Raw genomic sequence first — 22,942 nt, 5'->3', positions numbered from 1 at the left:
TAAGGTCTTGCTTGCATAATAAATGGGTTGAAAGTGCTTATCAACCCTTTGTCCAAGGACCGCTCCTAGTGCATAGTCACTAGCATCACACATGATCTCGAAGGGTAAGTTCCAATTTGGTGCTACAATGATCGGGGCATTAGTTAATTTTTCTTTTAGAAAGTCAAATGCCTCTAAACACTCTTTAGTAAAATTAAAGGGTGCATCTTTTAGTAATAATTGTGTTAGAGGTTTCGTAATTTTGGAAAAATCTTTAATAAAACGCCGGTAAAAACCTGCGTGTCCCAAAAAACTCCTAATGCCCTTCACATTAGTTGGTGGGGGTAATTTAGCAATGGTGTCTATCTTTGCCCGATCCACCTCAATTCCCTTTTTAGAGACTTTATGTCCCAAAACTATTCCCTCCTTGACCATGAAGTGACACTTTTCCCAATTTAGGACCAAGTCGGTTTTCTCACATCTAGCAAGCATCGAGTCAAGATTTGTGAGGCAGTCATTGAAAGAAGATCCGAATACAGAAAAGTCATCCATAAAGACCTCCATGAATTTTTCTACCATATCATGGAATATGGCGGTCATGCACCTTTGAAATGTCGCAGGTGCATTGCATAGTCCAAATGGCATGCGTCTATAGGCAAAGGTCCCACTGGGGCATGTAAAGGTGGTCTTTTCTTGGTCCATTGGGTCTATGGGTATTTGGAAATACCCGGAAAACCCATCTAAGAAGCAATAGTAGCTATGGCCCGATAGTCTCTCTAACATTTGATCTATGAAAGGAAGGGGAAAATGGTCTTTGCGAGTGGCATCGTTTAGCTTGCGATATGCACACTCGCCAACCGGTTACCGTTCGCGTTGGAATTAACTCGTTCTTCTCGTTGGTAATGACCGTCATTCCTCCTTTCTTGGGCACCACTTGGATCGGACTCACCCATGGGCTATCGAAGATGGAGTAGATGATTCCTGCATCCAAAAGCTTGACCACCTCCTTCTTGACGACTTCTTGCATGTTCGGGTTTAATCTTCTTTGATGTTGCACCACCGGCCTTGCTCCTTCTTCTAAGTTGATTTTGTGAGAGCAGTAGGATGGATTTATTCCCTTTATGTCGGAGATGCTCCATGCGATGGCTCTTTTCCTTTTCTTCAACACCCGTACAAGCTCCTCCTTTTCCGTCTTGGAGAGATCCGAGGCTATAATCACTGGCTTCTGATTTCCTTCTTCCAGAAAGGCGTATTCCAGATGGTCAGGCAGTGTTTTGAGCTCCAATTTATTTTGCATAGTGGTGGACTCGCCGAGTGCAGGTATGGTACTCGGCGAGTTGGTGGCGGCATTCACGACTGCTGGCTTTTCTTCAGATGTACTCGGCGAGTAGATCGGGTCTACTCGGCGAGTAGGGCTTTCAGCTTGGTTCTTTAGTTCTTCATACTCTGCTTCTTCCAACAGTCTTTCAATCTCTAATAAGTCTTTTTCTGGATCAAATACTTCTTCCAAAGCTGCAAACTGGAATCTTCAGGTATGTCTTCTTCCAATAAATCGTCAAGCATGTCGATTGAGAACGCCGTGTCGTCACTACTCCTTGAGTACTTCATGGCTTGGTCTACCCTGAATGTCACTGAGTCGTCCCCAACTCGCAATGTGAGCTTAGAATCTCTCATGTCTACGATGGCGCTAGCGGTGTTGAGGAAGGGTCTTCCAAGGATGATTGGTACTTGCGGATCCGCCTCCATGTCGAGAATGATGAAGTCAGTCGGGAAGACAAATTTGTCTACTTTCACTAGCAAATCTTCACATATGCCTCTTGGGAAAGTAACCGTCTTGTTTGCCAAATGAATTGCCATCCGAATTGGCCTTGGCTCCGGGAGGTCCAGCTTTTTGAAGAACGAGTATGGCATAAGGTTCACACTTGCTCCAGAATCAGCTAAAGCATGAATTGCAGCCAAGTTGCCAAATTGGCAAGGCAAAGTTAAGCTCCCCGGATCACCCTTCTTCTTTGGTAATTTGTTTAGCATGGCGGCGGAGCAATTCTCATTCAGTACTACTTTCTGCACTTCTTCCATCTTTCTTCTATTAGTGAGGAGTTCCTTAAGGAACTTTGCATACTTGGGCATTTGCATGACGACTTCAATGAAAGGAATGTTTATTTGAAGAATTTTAATATGATCAAGGAACTTCTGATATTCCTCTTCCGGCTTCTCCTTCTTGGCTCGGGCTGGGTACGACATTGGAGGCTGGTATGGTTTCAAGGGTGGCTGTTCATTAGTTTTTGCAGATGTACTCGCCGAGTCCATCGGTCCTACTCGGCGAGTAGGGCTCTCAGATTGTGAGTGTTGGTTTTCGACTTGTACTTCCGTTCCTTCCTTCTGTGAGTCCTTGTTTGCTTCAGTTCGAATGGGGGCCAGGGGAGTAATAATCTTCCCACTTCTTGTGGTAACAATATTCACTTGCGTGCCTCGTGGGTTGTTCTCGGTTTTGCTAGGAAGCTCACCCGGTGACCTTTGGTTTAGTTGTTGAGCAAGTTGCCCAAGCTGAGTTTCTATGTTGTGGATGGATGCTTGCTGGTTCCTGAGCATTGTTCTTGTTTCTTGGATAGCAGCATCGTGGTCACTATGTCTTTTCTCGGAAGCAGCCACAAATTTAGTTAGCATTTCTTCTAAGCTTGGCTTCTTCTCTTGCATCGGCTCCTCCTTTTGGTAAAAGCCTCTCCCTTTTTGTCTATACTTCTCCTCCTTGGCCTTCTTGTACTCTTCGTAAGGCGGCCACTCCTTCTTTTGTTTGCGCCAGTCTTCATCATACCGGTCACCGCTCGAATAGCATACTTGTGCCTTTTTGTTGCCGTGCTCATCCAAATCGCAATCTCTAGTGAGGTGAGGTCCATTGCAATTCTCGCAACCCACCCGTATGGCATGGATAGTTTGATCCATTTTGTCCATTCTCATATCCATGGTTTTTAACATGGCCATGACCGCGGATAAATCTTCAGTAGCAGCGTATGCGGCTCCCCTCGTGACATCATTCCTAGGGTTGTGGTATTCTCTAGAGTCTTTAGAGAATTCTTCAATTAATTCTTTGATCACCGGGGGTGGCTTCTTTGTAAGTGGGCCTTGTGAGTCTAGCAGCTGCCGAGTCGTGACATTGACTCCATCATAAAAGATGGAAACTTCTTGTTGGCTATTTAGATCATGGTGTGGGCAATTTCGTAGCAGACTTTTGTACCTCTCCCATGCTTCATATAACGACTCTCCAGCTTGTTGTTCAAAGTTTGCAATGGCCTTCTTGAGCTTGGCTATCTTGGATGGTGGGCAAAAGTGATCAATAAATTCTTCCTTCATTCTGGCCCAAGTAGTGACTGACCCGGGAGGAAGTGATTTGATCCAGTCTTTAGCAGCACCCTTGAAGGTTACCGGAAGCATCCGAAGCAGTTGAGTTTCGCGGGTGACATTTGGAATGTTGAAGTAATCAGCAACATCATTTACTTCATCCAAATGTTTGTAGGCATCTTCATGATCTTTCCCTTAGAAAGGTATTTCCTTGAGTGAAGCTAGGATATGACCTTTTAGCTCGAAGGTGGCAGTTGCGGGAATTGCGGGTTGCACAAGTCCCGGGCCATGGTCGTCGCGCATCCTCTTCTTCCATTCTCCCATGGGAATTTCATCAATGTTAGCCATAGTGAATGCTAACTCTTCCTCCGATTCGGTTTCTTGTTCGTAAGTTGCCTCGTCTTCTTCCTCGGTTTCGTATCTAATCTCTTCTTGAATTGACTCCTCAATTATCAAGGAAGCGCTTGAAGCTCCTGATTTGCTGCTCCTCTTTTTCCCAAAAACAGTCTTCAAGTTGGACAATGGTGATTTCTTTGGTGTGCTTGAACTCTCCATGTCCTTCCCTTTGTTTCTTTTCAATTCGGATTCGGGGTCTTCAAACGGGGGTACCAGTGGTGTGTTTGCTCCTCTGGTCATCAAAGTCCTGAAATTAATCAAATAAAAAGCGTAAAAAGAACAAAAAGATTGTAAACAAATAAAAGAAAAAAATTTGTAACTAAACTGTTACTCGCCGAGTAGGTGCGAGTGCACTCGGCGAGTATCAGTGGTTTTTTTTTTTTTTTTTTTAATTCTAAGTTTTTTAACCTAACTAAAACAGATACTAAAACCTAATTACCAGTTACTAAATTGCAATAAATGAACTTTATGCAAGTAAACTCACACAAAGGATCGGAAAAAAATTAGGAATTAGCTTAATTATTTAGAACCGTTCCCCGGCAACGGCGCCAAAAACTTGATGTGTGTAAATTCAACTAGTTTTATCCCTACTTTTTATTAATAATTTAAGCACACAAAGGCAGTGAACCTGTCTTTAAGTGGTATAGATTGATAAGTAAGGTATCGAACTCAGGGAACGGGCAATTAAACTAATAGCTAATTTTAACTAAAACAAATAATAGAAGTAAAGGGTTTTTCTCTAGTTTTGCAAGACTAGAAACTTAAACAAACTAAATTAACTAATTAACTAAAGCAACAACTATTCACCAAATTTGATAAAGATGTTTCTATTTAGGTTCAACCAATTCACTCCTATGGTTATTTAAGTTAAGGTAGATTAATTGCTATTGGTTACCAATGATAGTAGTTAGGTTCATGTTCATTACTCCTAACCCTTAGACAATTAACTAATTTAAGCGTTGATCAAGTGTTTAAACTAATTAATTCCCCAGATTAATTATTTGGATTAAATAAGATTTGTAATGGTCAATTAAGTTATTAATTCAATTAACCTCTTGTTGATGGTTTCTCAAACAAGCTCACACATTAGTCTTCCTATTTTCTTATTAATCTTAGTTTCATACTCATTACTTCCAAGCATATGTTTTAGCATTCACATAGACATATGAGGTTAACAATTAAGTGATGTTCATGCAACCTAATTGCCTTCCAATTAACAGAAAATAGTAGTGATTAATACATAAGGTTCTTTAACAAACTTAATTTAATAAATCACCAATAGACAATTAAACAAAAATCAATAATTAAACCATAGGAGTTCTTTGGTATTCCTTAACAGAAACAAAAACGAGTTTAGCTCATAGTTGCAGTAGAAACAAGCATAAAAACAAAGTTTATGAAAGCAAACATGTTTAATTCCTAAGTCTAAGTGGTAGAATTAACCTAATTGCTTGAATTCTTCCAACTCTTGAAGCTTAGGGTTCCTCAGCGCCTTCTGAACCTTTTAGTCGCAGCTAATCCTTCAAAATTCGCCAGGAGTTATGTCCCATGAGATAAGGATTCGTCTTTTAAAGATATCCCAAAACAGAGGGTACTCGGCGAGTAGCAGAATCAACTCGCCGAGTAGGTCAATACTTATCCGTCTTTTAGATTAGCAGTCGTATTTATCTTCTGGCATATCATCGTGTACTCGCCGAGTAGGGTCGATCTACTCGCCGAGTAGGTCCTTCTTTTCACTCTTTAATCTTCGCTTGCTTTCCCTTTCCTCCTCTTTGCCTCCAAGCATATCTTTTGGACTGAAAACACAATTCAAAGCATTTTAAGTACCTTTTGTCCACATTATTTTCATAATTAACCAAAATTAACTAAGAATATATGTTAAATAATTAACTAATTATGCACATATCATGAGAACTCCACTCCCCAAGCCCACAAGAGGGGAAACCCTATTAGATCCACGCATGCATGTTTTCCTCTAGCCCATCCAAATACTAAAACATCAGCTGGTCTACATGTTGATCTTCCTTCCAATGGGTTAGTCAGAAAGTTCACAAGTGTCTCTTTCTTTGCAGAAACCCCAACGCACCTAAATATGTCGAAAAGAGCATCCCTAACCAAATCGTGTCGGTACTTGAAACTTGGGAGCTCTTTACAATGAACTGCATGCTCCCAAAAGGAGTCCAAGCATGCCTTGCGACAAATAGGGCAAGTCTTGTCAGGCGGAAATAAAAAGGATCATAAGGCGATGCTTGAGGATGACACGATACTCCATTGGCGACATATTCTGCCCAATACTGTCAATAGGAATAGTCATAAGAAAATCCTGAGCATGTGGGGCCCTTAGACACTCAAAAATTGCTTTCTGCCTAATCGTCATGTCGAAGTGAACTTTTATGTCTTGGACAATTTTACTAAAAATATCACTCGCCAATGAATGCTGCGTTTTTGGAGGGGTGGTGTCCTTATTAGTGAAACCGCTGAAGTCAAAGCCCGGAATCGTGTCACGAAGACAAGCCAAAACACAAACATAATCTGAATCCATACCACATATGTCGCTATTTCGTAAGATGTTGTTGGATTAGGTGTCTAAGGTCATAACTATTTATGGAATGTACTTGACCCGATTAGCATGGTTCATTTGTGTTGCATGGCATTGCAACATTTGAATAGACTGACACTTAAGGATTATTAATATATTATAAGTTCTAATATATTAATAATATTATTTAATTAGTATTGATCAAAGAATTAATTTGGAATTAATTAAGTGATCAAAAAGAGACTAATTAAATATATGGGGTAGATTGTGTAAATCATATATTCTTGTATAGTGGGCTAATGATCCATGGTTTTTATGGATTGGGTTAAAACCTATAAGGTGCTCCGTGGATAATCCATGGATGTTACAAACCCATGGATCATTGAATATGGAAAGCCATGACAATTAGGGTTTACATGGTGTAACCCTGCTTGTGCCACAACGATATAATGACCCCTATGCAAGCAAAATCGGCACTACTTGTACAAGATAGAGGGCTAGCTGATTTTGAGGTGTAAGTGAACTTCTCTCAAGGTCATTGTCACAACCGACAAAATTAGGTCAAGACGTGAATTCCTAAAACAATATAATATCCTTGTATAAGCCTAAAACTCGATCCAATAAGCCAAGCCCAATCATTTTTGGGTCTTAACCCATAAATTCTCAACCTAAAACCCTTATTGGACCAAGACATTCTTATTGGGCCTTTTTGGGCCAAAAACATATACTAGGACCTTAGTTAGGTCGAAAACCACTTAATTCGGCCGAAACCCTTGCATAGAATATTAGTGGGCCGAAAACTCTTGTGGGCCAAGCAATTTTTTTTTAACACCCCTATTTTTGGGCCTCCAATTGGGCCGAGAACCTCATTGGTTTGGTTGGCCCATATAAAACAAAAAAAAATAGAGAGAAAGAAATGAGGGATAATGCATGCCACCTCAAATTAGTACAACATGTAACAAAGCTTAATAACCAACAAACTTCCATGCACCTCACATCACCAAGCCTAGGTCCACTCCTATCTCCTCTCTCTTTCTCCCTTATAATCGGCCCCTCCATCCCTTTCCACCCCATTCCCAAACTTCATCTCCAACATATTCTCTCTCAAACTCAAAGAAACTCCCTCATTTTTCCTTTAAATTTCGTGACTTTGTGTGTGATTTCAAGAAGTTCTCTTCTAGCCTTCATAACTTGGTACATTCTAGACTAAAAATCAAGTATTTTGCTTCATGATTTTGCTTATAACATTCAATTGACACACTGTGCTGTGTGATACACTCCTTAGAACCCTCACAATTTCGAGATCTCACCAAAAACTCAAGCTAGGTTCAAAGTTTCATCATCTTCCTCTTCTACATCTCAAAAACCCCAAGGTGAGCTTCATACCCCCTTGTTTTCGGTTTTATAATGTTTTTGGGGGAGAATACAAGTGCTTTTGTGTTAGATCTATGTATATATGCATGTTTATGTGTTTAACTTTTAGATCTTTACTTGAAAATGAAGTTTATCACTTAGATCTTCATAAAAACCTTGAGAAAAGTATGTGTCATCACATATAATACATGTAAACTTATAGATCTAAGATTTATCCACTTAAAATAGCAAAAACAAGTGTTGTGAACAAACTTAGATAATTTAAACTCAAAAATTAGCCCTTGACAAAAAAGTTTTAGTCCAATCTCGAACTATTTTGACCTCCTTAATGGTAATATTTTTCAAAACTGTTTTACTTACAAAAAGTTCAGGTTATGTCCTCAACAAGGAATATTAGGATGGTCACTCGGTATAAGGACAAGGAATATGTCCTCAACAAGGAGCTTAAGGAACTTGAGCCGTTTGCTACTCATAAGGAGATCGCTAAATATCAGCCACATGAGAGAGATACTACCAAAGTGGCATGTATCATGTTGTCCACAATGACAGATGAGCTCCAAAAGTCTTATGAGTACTATTACCCTTTTGAGATGCACCAGGACTTCATGGGCCGCTACCATCAAAGTTGTAACACCTCGTTTATTTAAATAAATTAGTAAATGTAAGTCTCGGACTAATTTGTGAAGAATTTTAGAAGTCGGGGGTTAAAAGAGTAAGTTTCAGATGTAATTTGAAAAGGGTTTTAGAATTGGGGGCTGCTTGGTAATTTTTAGGATCTAAATTGAAAGGAATTGGGATTGTTGGAACATACCCTCCTTGACTGTGCCAAAGATCACAGGAGTCTGATCTAGAATACTGCGCATAACCTCGGCAGATATCAACTCCCTCATTCGCTCCTCGAGCTGCTCGGCCCCTGAACCCGAGCCTGATCCCTCTCCGGTGCCTGATCCATCCACTGGTCTCTCTCGCAACGTTACCATGCTGAAATATATGACACAACCACTATCAGAATACTCATCACTACTGCGGGACCCAACACACGCACTACCATCTTCCCGATCTTGTCTCGACCTTTCTCGAATCGAGTACGGATCCTCTGCTTTTAGTAGTACGGGCCCATACTACCTTCCACATCTATCCGTACTTTCCTCAAGAACTGCTTCGACTCCACCAGGTCCCTTTTCTACTACTACTGCTCCCAACACTACCTCATCCTAGGCTTACCTTAGGGAAACCTCTGACTCAACTCAAACCATTCCTCAGCTGATGAAGGTCTCCTTGTGATGCCAATTAGCCATCACCTGGATACCATCACATGTGACGAGGCTCAGATAATCTTCAAGTAAAAGACTTGTCCCTACAACGGTTGGACTCAAACAAGAGTTGCGCAATAGGACCAAATCCAGCACTCTGAGATTATTCAACCCTGATCACATGTGACGTGTCGTATCCACCTAATGGCTAACTCCCAACACTCAGAATCCCACAATGCACAAAGCAAGCAACATTCAGACAAGGGAAAATCTAACCATAACATACTCAAACAATCATATCAACATAGCAAGAATATGTACTAGCATGCAACACAAACTCATAAACTCAGGCATAACCTAAACAGGCTACCCTACTACTATATAGTCAACACTATTATGCAACTCAAAGCACATATAACAGGCGCATAAGGCATCCTCCCTATACCCTTAGTCCTAATCTAGCATGCTGTTCTATTAACCGATATTCATAACATAAAATTGTATGGGTATTTTGGGGTACTTACATGAGCTCGGTTGATTGCATGCACCACACCTCTTTTCTCTTTTTCAAAGTTCTTTTCTTTCTGATTTTTTTTTTTGCTTTTCTAAAATTGTTTTCTTTCTCAAAACTTTCTTTTTACAATCTATCTTTTCATTTTGAAAACCTTTATACCAATTCCTCAGTTTGAGTTCAGACACACCCGAGAGCATGTCCGAATCCCTCAAATCAAGGCTCTGATACCAACTTGTAACGTCCCAAAATTCAAGACCAAAAATTTCTTTTAATAAAACATTACTTAAAGCAAAATCATCAATCCAAAACATAAAAAGAGTATTAATTTCCAAAACACACGTTCGTTATCAGAGTAAAACATTCCCAGGCTGTCTAATCAATGGTGTGTGCCATGCGATCACCCCGAGCTCTTCCCTCCGCTACTGGAAGTACCTGAAACCAAAACTGAAAACCGTAAGCACGAAGCTTAGTGAGTTCCCCACCCTACCACATACCATGCATAACCACATACTGCACATACTGGGCCACGCCCGCTATCTTGGGCCTCGCCCCCTGCCTCGGGACTCGCCCGCTATAACGACCTCGCCACTCTATGCCCCGCCTGGCTTCGAGCCCCGCTCGGATACAAATCTGTTTCACTTAGGCCTCGCCTGTCACAGGGCCTCGCCCGCCAACAAATAATAACACATAAACATATCACAACACATAAGCTAAACTCATACGACTGATCCTGTCTTAAGGCCTCGCCCTTGTCCTGCTACTGATGAGTCATGGAACCCCGTCCACGCTCCTACTGGTAGTGAGATACGGGCCTTGCCCACTCTCACTCCTTCCCTAACTTGGGCCTCGCCCCTGTTCTGCTACTAATGAGATTTGGAACCCCATCCACACTCTACTATTAGTGAGATACGGGACCTCGCCCACACTCACCTCCCTACCAGGCACATACATGTATCACACAGACAACAAGTATAAACTATCATATAAAAAAAATCCTTGGGCACCCGCCCGCTATTAATGGATCTCATCTTGAATATCATACTAGCATACTGTGCCTAGGGCTAACCCTCGGGCCTTCTACTCATAACTACATGGGCCGACATTATGGTCTTAGACACATTCACACAAAGGGAAACTCACTTGCACTGGCTGAACTTGCTGATGATCTCACTAGCTACTGCCCGGCAACTCTATGAACTCCTGCTTCCCTTGCTCCCCGAACTACCAATATCAATGCGACACTGAGTCTAACTGACCCCTGAGAGACAACCAAGTCAACTCTGGTCAAGGTCAAAGTCCTGGTCAAAGTCAACCTTCCAGGTCAACCCTACTCACTGAGTCACCCTACTAACTCGCCGAGTTCATATGTTCAGAGTCCTTTCCATTCGCGTCTCGACTCGCCAAGTCAGTCCATGACTCGCTGAGTCTACCGATTTCCGAGTCCTAACCTGTCCAACTCACCGAGTCTCCACTCGACTCACTGATTCGAGTCTCAATTTGAATGGTATGGGGTTTCGCGACCTGACTCGCCGAGTCCAAGAGCAGACTCACCGAGTACAAGGCAATCTTCATCTGACTCGACGAGCTGTTCATCCCACTCGTCGAGTTGCTCCTAATCTTCATGCTACTCGCCGAGTCCACTCAAAGGACTCGTCGAGTCCATTCAGATATCCTTACATGCAGAGGACTTTTGAGTCATGCATGGACTCCAAACTGTAGATCTACCCTTCCCAAGCCTATTCCTCACGTAAAGTTGCAAACTTTACATGTAGAGAGGGAGATCTAGGCAAAATACACCATAAACTAGGGTTTAAGGCAAAGAGGATCCATAATCAACTCAAGGGCAGATACTTTATGCTTCTCAAGACCATAATATGCTTAGACCTGAAGTGGCAACTTCAGATCTGGCTTCTAACTTAAATGGATACCATTATGGCTAAAAAGCCCCAACACCCACACGTAGATCTAGGTGCAAAAGAGTCCAAGAACTAGTTTATTACCTCCAAATGCTCAGAAATATCTTCCCAACCCCAGATCTATAGCCCCTCCTTGCACCTCCAAGCTCCTTCTTCCTTCTCCAAGATTTAATGCACTCTTCAAGGCAACAATTAGCTCAAACAATGGATATGGCGGCTAGGGTTTGGTGTTCTGGGTTAGAGAGGCAGTAAAGGAACCCTAGGGAAGAGAATGAGGTGCTTAAATAGGCTCTAAGTCCCAAATTTAGGGTTTTCCTAGCACATACCAGACTCGCCGAGTTGGTCACTTACTCCTCTACCCGGATCCCGCTCGGACTCGCCGAGTCGCCCCTTAAAATTAGGGTTTTCTTTCCTTTCTTGGCCTTCCAGACTTTGGGTGTTACAAGCATTGTATGCTAGTACAGTTTCTCATTATGAGAATATATTTGCTTGAGTAGTTTCATGTGTCCGAATGTTGCTTGCTTTGTGCTTTGTAGGACTCTGAGTGATGGGAGTTAGCCATTAGGTGAATACGGGACGTCACATGTGATCAGGGTTGAATAATCTCAAAGTGTTGGATTGGGCCCTATTGCGCAACTCTTTTCTGAGTCTAACCGTTGTGGGGATGAATCTTTTACTCGAAGGATTATTTGAGCCTCATCATATGTGATGGTATTCAGGTGATGGTTAATTGGCATTAGAAGGAGGCCTTCAGCAGCTGAGGACTGGTTTGGGTCAGAGATTTACCTAGGGTAGGCCTAGGATGAGAGTATCAGAGAGTAGTAGCAGTAAAAGGTACTTGGGGGAGTCAAAGTAGTTCTTGAGGAAAGTACAGATAGATGTGGAAGGGAGTATGGGCCCGTACTACTGAAAGCAGAGGATCCATACCCGAAACAAGGGAGGATGAGATGAATCCAGGAAACTTGTAGTATGTTAGATTCCTCGAGTTTTGATGAGCATTGTGATGTTAATGGTGGTATATTACCGAGTATAGTAACGCTACATGGTAGACCAGATGGTAGTTTTGGTGTCGACGAGGGATCAGGTTCGGACTCTGGAGCCGGGCAGATTGATTATCAGATGAGGGAGTTCATTCCATCAGAGAATTTCGCGCAGTATCGTTGACTAGACTCCTGTGATCCTCAATGATCAAGGAGAGCATTATAGATATTTGTCTCGAAAGGAGACAAGATCTGACTTACTTCCTGTCTCCTGAGGGATAGAGCACGAGATTGATAAGAAGAGGTTGGTAGTGAGTTATGTGATGATGCGGTTAATGTTAGGTCATGGGATGACTTTTAGACCAGATTCTGGGCAGAGTGTGCCCAGGAGATTGAGGCGCAACAGTTGGCACCATGGTTGTTAGATCTCCACAAGACGACTGAGAGCGTGGCAGGGATCACTGCCAAGTCTCGAGAAAGAGCTTATATGGTACCACAGTATGCAGCAGATGAGGAAATAAAGAAGGAAAGTTATCAGAACATACTTTAGAATGATAACAAGGAGATCATGAGTATCTTGGGGTGCAAGACCCTGAATGGTATGACTTCTAGAGCTTGGGAACGGGATATGGACTTAGAACACATTGGTAAGAAGGAACCAGATCAGTTGCTTACATTGAAGGGTCTCGGGAGAAGACCATAGATTTAGGATTAGCTTTCGAAAGAATAGCAGGACCCGATTTGGTGCAACACTTGCAAGAAACTGCACAAGGGAACCTTTCGTTCCATCGGTTGAGTAAGTGTAACCCTGAGTTAACCTCCATTTGTGTCTGAATTATATTTTTAAAGAGATGTCATATGCCAATTGCATACCAAGAAGCATTAGCGAATAGTGATAGGCCAATTCCCCAGATTACGGGATTGGGAAGTACAACGTCATCTTGGTTTATTCCAAGACTGAGGAGCACCATGAGAAGCACATGAGGGAGGTGCTAGAGACTTTTAAGGAGGGAGAGAGTTTTCGCAAGGTTCTCTAATTGTGAGATTCGGAGCTTCTTGGGTCTAGCGGGTTATTACCGGAGTTTTATTCGGATTTTTTTTAGAAGTTGTGTGATCTTTTGGATTAGCTGGTGTTGAAACACTAGCAATGGTAAGTGTGGTTTCTAGCAGATTGGTCATGGGTGGTGAGAAGGATTGGGAATTCTTCCAATTTTGTGTTCTGTAGGGCATTAGCTAAATCAAAGTGGGGGAGAATCACCCAAGGATTCAGAAGCGGGAGCAGTTTTGAGACTAGGATAAGTTTCACATCTTTATTGGGAAGGAAGATAGCCCAAGCGGTTGTATGGTTTGAGGATAGTGTGAGATGGAAGTTTGGAAAATCTTGCCAATAAGGAGATCGTGTTCCCGTGATGTTACTAGCAAGCCTTAGGGAATCAGGTTTGGGATTCCAGTCAGGTTATGAGTTCAGCTGAGTGCGGGGCAAGCGCGTGTTCGATCCAGTGTTAGAGTGTTGTAAGTATGCGGGTGTAGCCGTAGCATTCACTAGCATTCAGATAGTATCAGAGTGTTGTAAGTCTGCGGGTGTAGCCGTAGCATTCACTAGCAGCCAGATAGTATTAGAGTGTTGTAAATATGCGGGTGTAGCCGTAGCATTCACAAGATTAGCATATAGTACTAGAGTGATGTGAGTCTGTGGGTGTAGTCGCAGCCTTCACTAGGTTGGTAGATAGCGTGAGTGCGTTGTAAGGACGCGGGAAGAACAATAGTACCCACCAGTTCGGGTGTAGCAGTGAGGAAATGGAAATCCACAGATTGGATTTCAGAATTTCCCAGACGGATGAGACCTGGTTAAGCCAGTGATAAGATTGTAGAAGCGCTGCTATAGAGATGAGAGCAAGGAAGCAATGGAGTGCTTAAGGTCATTTATGATATAAGGCTACAATTGGTCATGTAGCAATGACGTTTAGCTGTGGGTTGGTAACCTCAGGATTCGACGTGTGGAACCGATCAGTTAGATCAGAAGGCCGTTAGGGCCACAGTAACAAGATAACTAGTAATTGTTAGTTTCAGAAAAGGATTTCGTTCAGAAGTTGTGTGAGGCGACTAATTAGGGAGTCCTTGGGGCTCCGCAGCCGGGCGGGAACCCGATATTTCAGATGATTGGCGGAAAATTAAGACCAAGTAGGTTCCGGTAGATGTTGGGAAGCAGCCATAAGGCAACATACAGTTTCAGACATTCCGGTTTTCAGGCAGTTCGGTGTTTTTAGGCAGATCATGGATTCAGACAGTTTTGGGTCTCCAACAGTAATGGTATTTGAGGATCTCATGTATGATAAACGTAATAGATTGCTGAGTAATTTTTAGTCACTCACTGCGGGGTTTATCTATAATGATTCAGTATGAGTTGTCTGTTGGGGATTTAGATCATCTAGAGATAGCAAATTTCAAATAGAGTGCATATGATCTTGTTGCGAGGAATTAGTTCGCCTGCAGATGTTAGGGATTCGTGATGATTGGTCACAGCTACCCTAGGAAGGATAGTGTGTTCCCATGATGATGTCAATGTTACATGAGTGGTTAGCATGTACGGAATGGTAAGGAATGATTTCGAGGACGAAATCATCTAATTTAAGTGAGGGAGAATTGTAATGCCCCGTTTATTTAAATAAATTAGTAAATGTAAGTCCCGGACTAATTTGTGAAGAATTTTAGAAGTCAAGGGTTAAAAGAGTAAGTTTCAGATGTAATTTAAAAAGGGTTTTAGAATTTGGGGCTACTTGGTAATTTTTAGGATCTAAATTGAAAGGAATTGGGAGTGTTGGGGGCTGAAGTGTAAATTACAGATTTATTTTGAAGAGTTATGAGGAGGGACTGAAAGTGTCAATTTCCCTTGAAGTTTGAATGAACACGGGATTGAACCCGGTGGTATATCATTCCTGTCATAAGGTCATCACTCCCAAAACCCTAACCTTAACCTTCTAGCAGCCGCCATCACCTTATGACCCCCAGCCGCCATCTCTCTCCTTCGCATCCGTTTTCCGATCAGATAAGGCCGCCAGCGACCACTGTGCCATTGGAACACCACTGTGACTTCCCGATATCGTGGTTAGAAGAAGCGAACCCCACCTCCGGTGAGCACCTCAACCACCATGCGTGAGCACCACAGTCGCAGTCACCATTTGGTCGTGCTTTTCCGACCAGCCGAGCCACCGAGTGAGCGGAGCGCTATCATTGTTGTTTCTCTACCGACGGATGCGCGAGTCAAGGCCGATGTCGGGGGCCGCTGTTCCTCTACGTTCTCCAGTATTGATAAACCTTTCCCCCCCCCCCTCTCTCTCTCTCTCTCTCTCTCTCTCTCTCTCTTTCTCGTTCTCCTTCCTTTTTCCTTCATGAGCGTCGCCATCTCCGCGCGACGGCTATCACATCCCGATGATACCCCTTTCCGGGTCACCGTAGGCCACCTGATGTGTGGCGGTGTAGTGTGTGTTTTGTGTGTGTGTTCGAATCTCAGCCAATGTTGTTTTTGTATGTGTTACAGTGGTCGCTGGAGAGATGTGTGAGTTAAGGGTTGGCTTCAGAACGCAAGAGGACCACCATGGCAACCAGCCATGGTGGCCGTCGCCGGGAGCTGCTGCCAAACGCCACTACCACCCCAAGACCATTGTTGTTACCGCCGAGCGCCACCAGGTGGTGGTTGTGTTACTTTTCGAGCTTAGGGATGGGTATGTGTTATTTCAGTGACGAATGATTGGGTTTTGCTAGCCGGATAAATCAAGAAAGCCACCACCACCACCGTAAGGTGGTGGCTGCCACTAAGCACCACCGCCATCCACCATGGTGTGGCTGTGTGTGTATGTTAATTAGTACGTGAATTAGTTAGTGTGTGTGGATTATTTTGGATAAAGCATTGTAATTGTAAGTTCCAAAAGATTAATGAAAAGAAACTCAAACTACCACCGTAAGGTGGTGGCCGCCGCTGAAAGCCGCCATTGACCACCACTACCCGAGGTGGTAGTAGGTGGTGCCCCACTAGCGAACCCTAATGGGTTTAGAGATTGTTTTTGGGCCTATTGGGACATCTTTGGGGGGAAAACCCTAATTATGAGTATTGGGCCTTAGACTTATTGGATCCACTTTTGGGCCATTGAGATTGAATTGAATATTAAGCCCTATTATTCCATGTCATTTATCTAGCAGAGTAAAGAAATTAATGGATTAAGTTCTTAATGGGCTAAGTAAGAAAACCCTAATTTGAGAACTTATCGGGACACACACACATGGGAATTATTTAATAAGTAAAATATTAAATAATAAATATTGGCAGAAATTAATCTAAGCAATAATGGATGTAATGAATTAAGTCCATAGTGGGTTAGGCCCTTAATGGGTTAAGTAAGAAACGCTTAACCCTAATTGTCATTTTATGTGAAACTCTAATTTCACTTGGGCTTTGTGTTGTGCCATCCAAGAATAATCAAATGGACTAGAGTAATTAGTTGGGCTTTAGGGTAAGGCCCATATGAAAGATTTGGCCCAATTTGGAAAATTAGGCCATAGATGGGTCATAGTTTGGGCCTGGATGGTTGTATGATATTGGGCCCTTAGAATGAGACATGTTGGATTGGCCTAAACAATTGGGCCTTAAGGGAATTCCATGTAGAGGTTTGGGCCCAATTTGGAAAGTTGGGCCATATGTTGGGCTTTGATCCCTAGTTGACTCCGGGCTTATGGATTGGGCCTTAGGCTTAGGTAAGCCAAGCTAGGGGTAATGTAGTAATTATCCAAAGTATGTATTTATAGTTATGTGTTAGAACCCAATTATTAATTGGGTGTTATTTTGGTATCGACAGTTTGGCAATCTGTCATCTAGCAGCTGGGGTTGAATTTGCGGAACTTCAACAGTGTTGGGTTGTGTCTACGGGACTTTAGCAGTGTGAGGTGAGTTTCCTTCCAGTAGGAACGGGTTTACGGCCACAATGCTGGCCCGTTTAGTTAGCAGTAGTTCCGGACTCCAGCCTGATGCAGTAGTTCATTATGCTTGGTGTCTTTGTGATACAGATGAGTTACGTGTTCTGGACTATGGTCCGATGCAGTACGCAGTATATGTGTTTATATTATATGCTATGATTATGTTATGCTATGTTCAGTTAGTTCCGGACCTCGGTCCGATGCAGTAGTTAGAGTGCTTAATGTCTTTGTGATTTAGGTATGATTTGTGTTATGTGTTCCGGACTTCGGTCTGATGCAGTTAGTTTCGGACTTCGGTCCGATGCAGGGGATGGGGTCCCAGTCAGTTCCGGACTTCGGTCCGATGCAGTGGGCAACGCCCAATATGTGTTTATATGTTATTGTATGGTATGTGGTAGTTTGGGGGAGCTCACTAAGCTTCGTGCTTACAATTTCAGTTTTGGTTTCAGGTACTCAGTTTTCAAAAGAGGAGCTCGGGAAGATTGCAGTGCACACACCATTTGTTCAGTCTGGGATGTTTATACTCTGATATATTTGATAGTTGTTATGATATTTTGAAATACATTGTTTATGATTCTTATACGACGTTGATGAATATGGTTTTATTACTAATTGAAAGCGATATTTTCAGACTGTATTTTTGGGATGTTACAAAAGTGCTTGTCAAGAGCGGTATGAAATCATTTCCTCCATGATAACAACCCGGATGAAGGATGGTGAACCCATCACGGGCCACATGCAGAAAATGCAAAGGTATGTGGACCGTTTGCTGAAACTGAATGTGAACTTCCCCGAGGAGTTGGCAATTGACATCATTTTGCACTCCTTACCTTCGTGTTATGATCAATTCGGTATGACCTACCACATGAACAAGGAGGAAGTCACACTTAGCAAACTTCAAGGACTCCTGAAGACCGCGAAAAGTGGTTTTAAGAGTAAATCAGTTGTTACCACTCATACTCCTACCGCGGCCCCTGTCTTGGCAATCAGTCAAGGTAAAGGGAAGAAGAGGAAGATCCCTTCGAAGGGTACCAAGGGTAAGACTCTTGATGGCTCCTCTTCAAGTGGAACCAAGAAAGGTTTCATCACTCCTTCTGCTAACCCTAAAGAGGCTGAATGCTTCTATCGCCATTAAAAGTCGCACTGGAAGCGAAACTGCCCAAAGTACCAGCAAGATGTTAAGGATGGGAAAGTGAAACTCAACCATGCAGGTACATACACTATATTGTCTAATAATTCACCCCATTCTAATTCTTGGATCCTTGATACAGGTTGTGGTATTCACATATGTACTAATTTGCAGGAACCAAGAAGAAGTGAAAATGTAGAGCATGGAAGATAAACTTGGGTCCTCTACACGATTGTTCATACCTACTTCCTTGCCTAAACACAAATTTCGGGACAAAATTCCCTCTAACGGGGGAATGATGTCACAACCCGAAATTTATCCCGTCATTTTAACCCTAATTCCGTTAATATAACCCGCTTTATTAAATTTTCCGTTAACCTTTTTGGATTAGGTTAATGAAATTGGGACTTTTTATGACTTCATAAGGGTTGAAACAAATTAGAAACACCCTCGATATCCCCGTGAAAAAATTTAGTTTCAACCAAGTCAAATTATGACCATCTAATCGGGTGCGACCAAAAGCCCTGTTTAACGTTAGTATCGGGTAAATTTCCACTGAGCCACAAACTCAACCCCTATATAAAGGTGAGTGGACTCCATTTGAAGCTTTTCCACCCTCTCTCTATTCTCTCTCTCTCTACAAAGCTGATTTTAATCCAAAAACGCCTCTTTCAAGCCCCAAACTAGTAAGTGATCTACCCTAACTTGTTTTTTAGCTCATTTAACATGCAAATTCGTGTTTAAGACATCCAAAAGTGGCAAAATCATGTGTTTACGGCCCAAGAACACTCTTGGACCGCAAACACCTATAAGTGGTTTTTTGAAGCCCCAAAACCCTCCGAAATCACTCCTAGGGATTAGATATGACTTGTGGACTTACACATACGAGATTAGAACACCAAAACCTTAAAGTAAACATGAGTATACGGCCCAAGAACACTCTTGGACCGTAAACCCCTCTTCATGGGCCGTGAACACCATTTAAGGTGTTAAATTTGCCCTTAAACACCTCCTAAGGCTTGGGTAAATGTCTAGAATCAACCACAAATGAAGTAGGGGCTTTAAACATCAAAGGATCCAAGGACTTAGGAGTTTACAGTCGTAAACCCCCCAAGGATTGGTCCATGGGCCGTAAACTCTCATAATGGAGCCAAATGATGCCCTAACTTCCCCATTTGACTTGGAATAATGCATAGAACCTTATATTCTAGCATTTAAGACCTTAATTCATGAAGGGAATGACCAAGTGAGAGTTTACGGCCTTAAACTCTAGGTTTGCAGCCGTGAACTCCCTTAAGTGGTTCATTTGGAGCCTTAAACCCTTCTTAAGCCCTAAATGTGAACCTAGCCAAACTCTACAAGTGATATAAGACCTTTTAACATCCAAGAGCACACCACCCATGAGTTTACGGCCGTAAACTCATGGGGATATGGTCTTATGGCCGAAAACTCCATAAAGAGTTTACTCTTGAAGAGTAAACTCCCTAACTAGGCCATACACCCCCTTATTTCAACCCACTAGCCTCCTAGCACTTGACCAAAGTGTTTTCCACACACTAGGATGCTTATACGTGTTTAATTAGTATTATAATTACTAATTATATGTAAACATATGTTATCATATGTTAATAGGTCACTAAGTGTGTTCAAGTCTTTACTTGACACCGAGCACCCAACCGGCACCTCCAACCGATCCACTTACAACAGCTGAGTTCATACCCCTAAATTGACCTTTTAAATGATTTTACTGCTTTTATAGGGGGGGATACAAGTTGAACTATATAGTTATTAGATATAACTCATGTGATTAATAACTGTATAGCAAAATAGATTTTGCATATTAAACTGTTTATCTATCTTAAAGGTTTCCAAATTATGTTTTTCAACTCATGATAAAGTATGAAAGGTTTTTCAAAGGATTCCAAAGATTTTCAAAACTTGTTTTTACAAACTGACATCAAATCGTAAGTTTCTTATGTGTAAAGTTTTTCTAAAGTATTTTTTAGAGTTTTCTTCTATGTTTTTATTTCGTTAAAATACATGCTTATATTTGTATAGTTTTATAAATAATGCTTAAAAGACTTAGGAAGGCTAGTTCGCCATATTTCCTTTTCCTCGTTGGGATGTGGTCTGGTGGGTATCTGTATCCGTCCGAAGGTCGTTTAAACATTAGTTGTATATCATGTATACATGTATAAACATAAAGGTTTCCATCGAACAGCTCATTTCACTTGAGTAGAAAGGGCATTCTTCCATTCATCATTCATAGATCTTTTGTTAAATGCATGCCTGTAATTATATAGTTATATAAATAATGTTTGAAAGACTTAGGAATGCTAGTTTGCCCTATTTCCTTTTCCTCATTGGGATGTGGTCTGGTGGGTATCGGTTATCCGTCCGAAGGTCATTCAAACATTAGTTATATATTATGTATACATGTATAGACATAAAGGTTTCTATTGACTAGTTCATTTCCCTTGGGTAGCAAGGGCATCCTTCCAGTCACCGTTCATAAACCAGATACACTAGTAACTATTATAGGAATAGTTAGGAGCCTCTATTTACTCTTTTTAGTACGAGAATTCCAAAGGAGTCCGTTCATTCATGAGTTTCTATCATTAATCCAGTACCTATATTAGAATTCAGAATACGAGATGCATCCTCTGGACACGGATTTCGCAGTTGTCAAGTTGGTAACCAGAGTCTCCTGTAAGGAGAGCGGGCATTGTGTGTATAGATCTATACGGGACTGACACTCCTGCACCCTGACTACTAGCTACAGTCCCCGGCCGACCAAGCCAAGGGGTGACAAATGTCATATTCATTCCGACACTTGCAGGGCGTCAAGTTCTCTATTGTCATTCAGTATGGTTACGAGTATCTCCATGATTACATTATAATTCATGGCCTTAAGGTAACAAGATTTATCACTGTATTTCCTTGTTTTAGACTTTGTTAGCTGTGTCGTTCATTTGACACTGTCTGAAGTCTGTATTTCCTTGTTTTAGAATTTGGTAGGTGTGTCGTTCATTTGACACTGTCTGAAGTATGTACTTCCTTGTTTTATACTTTGCTAGCTGTATCGTTCATTTGATACTGTTTGGAGTCTGCGTTTCCTTTTGTGAGACTGAGCCAGGCGTATCATTCATTAGATATTCTCCTGGATTCTATGATTTCTTTTGCCTTAGTCAACAGTATTACTGCTGAGGCATATGATATTTTTCCCCTAGTATTTTTACTTGTGATTTTCTCATTATTCCTTTAAAGTAAACACTGTTTTCTGATAATGATAGTATTTTTGGGGAAAGTTACTCTTTAAAAACATAACTCTGTTGGGTCTTGGTAGAAGACTGCTTTTATTTAGAAAATATAGGATTTTCTAGAAAGGATGCTAATACACCGTAGATTCTAAACTACTACTTTTCATAAAGTTATTTTGAATAAAAATGCTTACTTACACAAATGACACTAAATACTTATGAACTCACCAGCATTATAAAATGCTGATACCCGCTTTCAAAATAACTTGTATTCTCAGGTCATCAGTAGACAGGTACATCCCGGGATCTTATGCGAAGACAACTTAGAACCAAGCGGCATTTATACTATGTTCTGTGTTCACTTGATATCGCTATGTAATGTAACTTATGTAAAACTATTACTATTAATGCAATGTTTGGTGTACTTTGATTACTATACTGCATATGTTGTGATACTTGACATGACGTCATCCACACCAGAACATTTCCGCCGTTCCGGTTTTGGGGTGTGACAGATTGGTATCAGAGCATTGTTTATAGCGAGCTCAGTATATCAATTCATAAAAGATATACAACCTATAAATACATTGGGATAAAACACTCTGACCAAGAAGTATACTTTAAAATATAACCATATTTTACCAAAGTATAAGAACATCCAGAATCTAAATACCCAAACAAAAGAATCACAAGAAGAACAAGAATAAAAGTCTTCGGATGTTGAACATTACCGTCAAACCTGGGCAGTTATGTAATCGTAAGCTAGAATAAATGTAACCTGATCAACTACATTTATTCGAGATGCGATGAACATGTGCTTGGGAGTGATGGTGGTGTTGCAACAAGTCTGAAACTTACCAACTAGGAATGCTAGAGCCAAACATAAAGTTTAAAATACTATGGGAGTATTTTGGAATACTAAAAGGCTCACATTAATCCCAGAATCATATTCAGAAGTTAAGAATCAAGCAAGTAATTAAAATACCATAGGGGTATTTTAGGATCCATAGATAACCTTTTGTGAAAAACTAAAAAGATCCTTATTGATATACCTATGATTACAGAGGGTATACTTCCAAGGTTATATATAATAAGGATCTCATAGACTAAGAATGTGTGGTTTGGCTCTACTTCTTTTTCCTCGTTGGGATGTGGATACAGAGTAGTATCACATATTCGAAGGCCTATCAGATCTAAGCTATATATAATTTGTGTACCCCATGTAATTATAGCAGGACTCGATATGGATCACCCAGTGAAATGTTTTAATAATCTCTTAGGATTCTTTAGACATTTCC

General features: G+C 41.5%; 1 non-coding gene across 1 annotated transcript; it reads left to right on the top strand.

Moving 5' to 3' along the window:
• Nucleotides 1-3,172: 3,172 nt before the first annotated feature.
• Nucleotides 3,173-3,279, top strand: LOC145003603 (small nucleolar RNA R71). Its single transcript, XR_013662057.1, has one exon. It is a non-coding gene; the product is annotated as a small nucleolar RNA R71 (small nucleolar RNA).
• The last annotated feature ends 19,663 nt before the right edge of the window (nucleotides 3,280-22,942 follow it).

The sequence above is a fragment of the Lactuca saligna genome, chromosome 6 (genome assembly GCF_052625555.1).
Source record: "Lactuca saligna cultivar CGN05327 chromosome 6, ASM5262555v1, whole genome shotgun sequence".
Classification (NCBI taxonomy): Eukaryota; Viridiplantae; Streptophyta; class Magnoliopsida; order Asterales; family Asteraceae; genus Lactuca; species Lactuca saligna.
The sequence above is the reverse complement of the archived record's forward strand: the minus strand, read 5'-3'. Positions and strand labels throughout refer to the sequence as shown.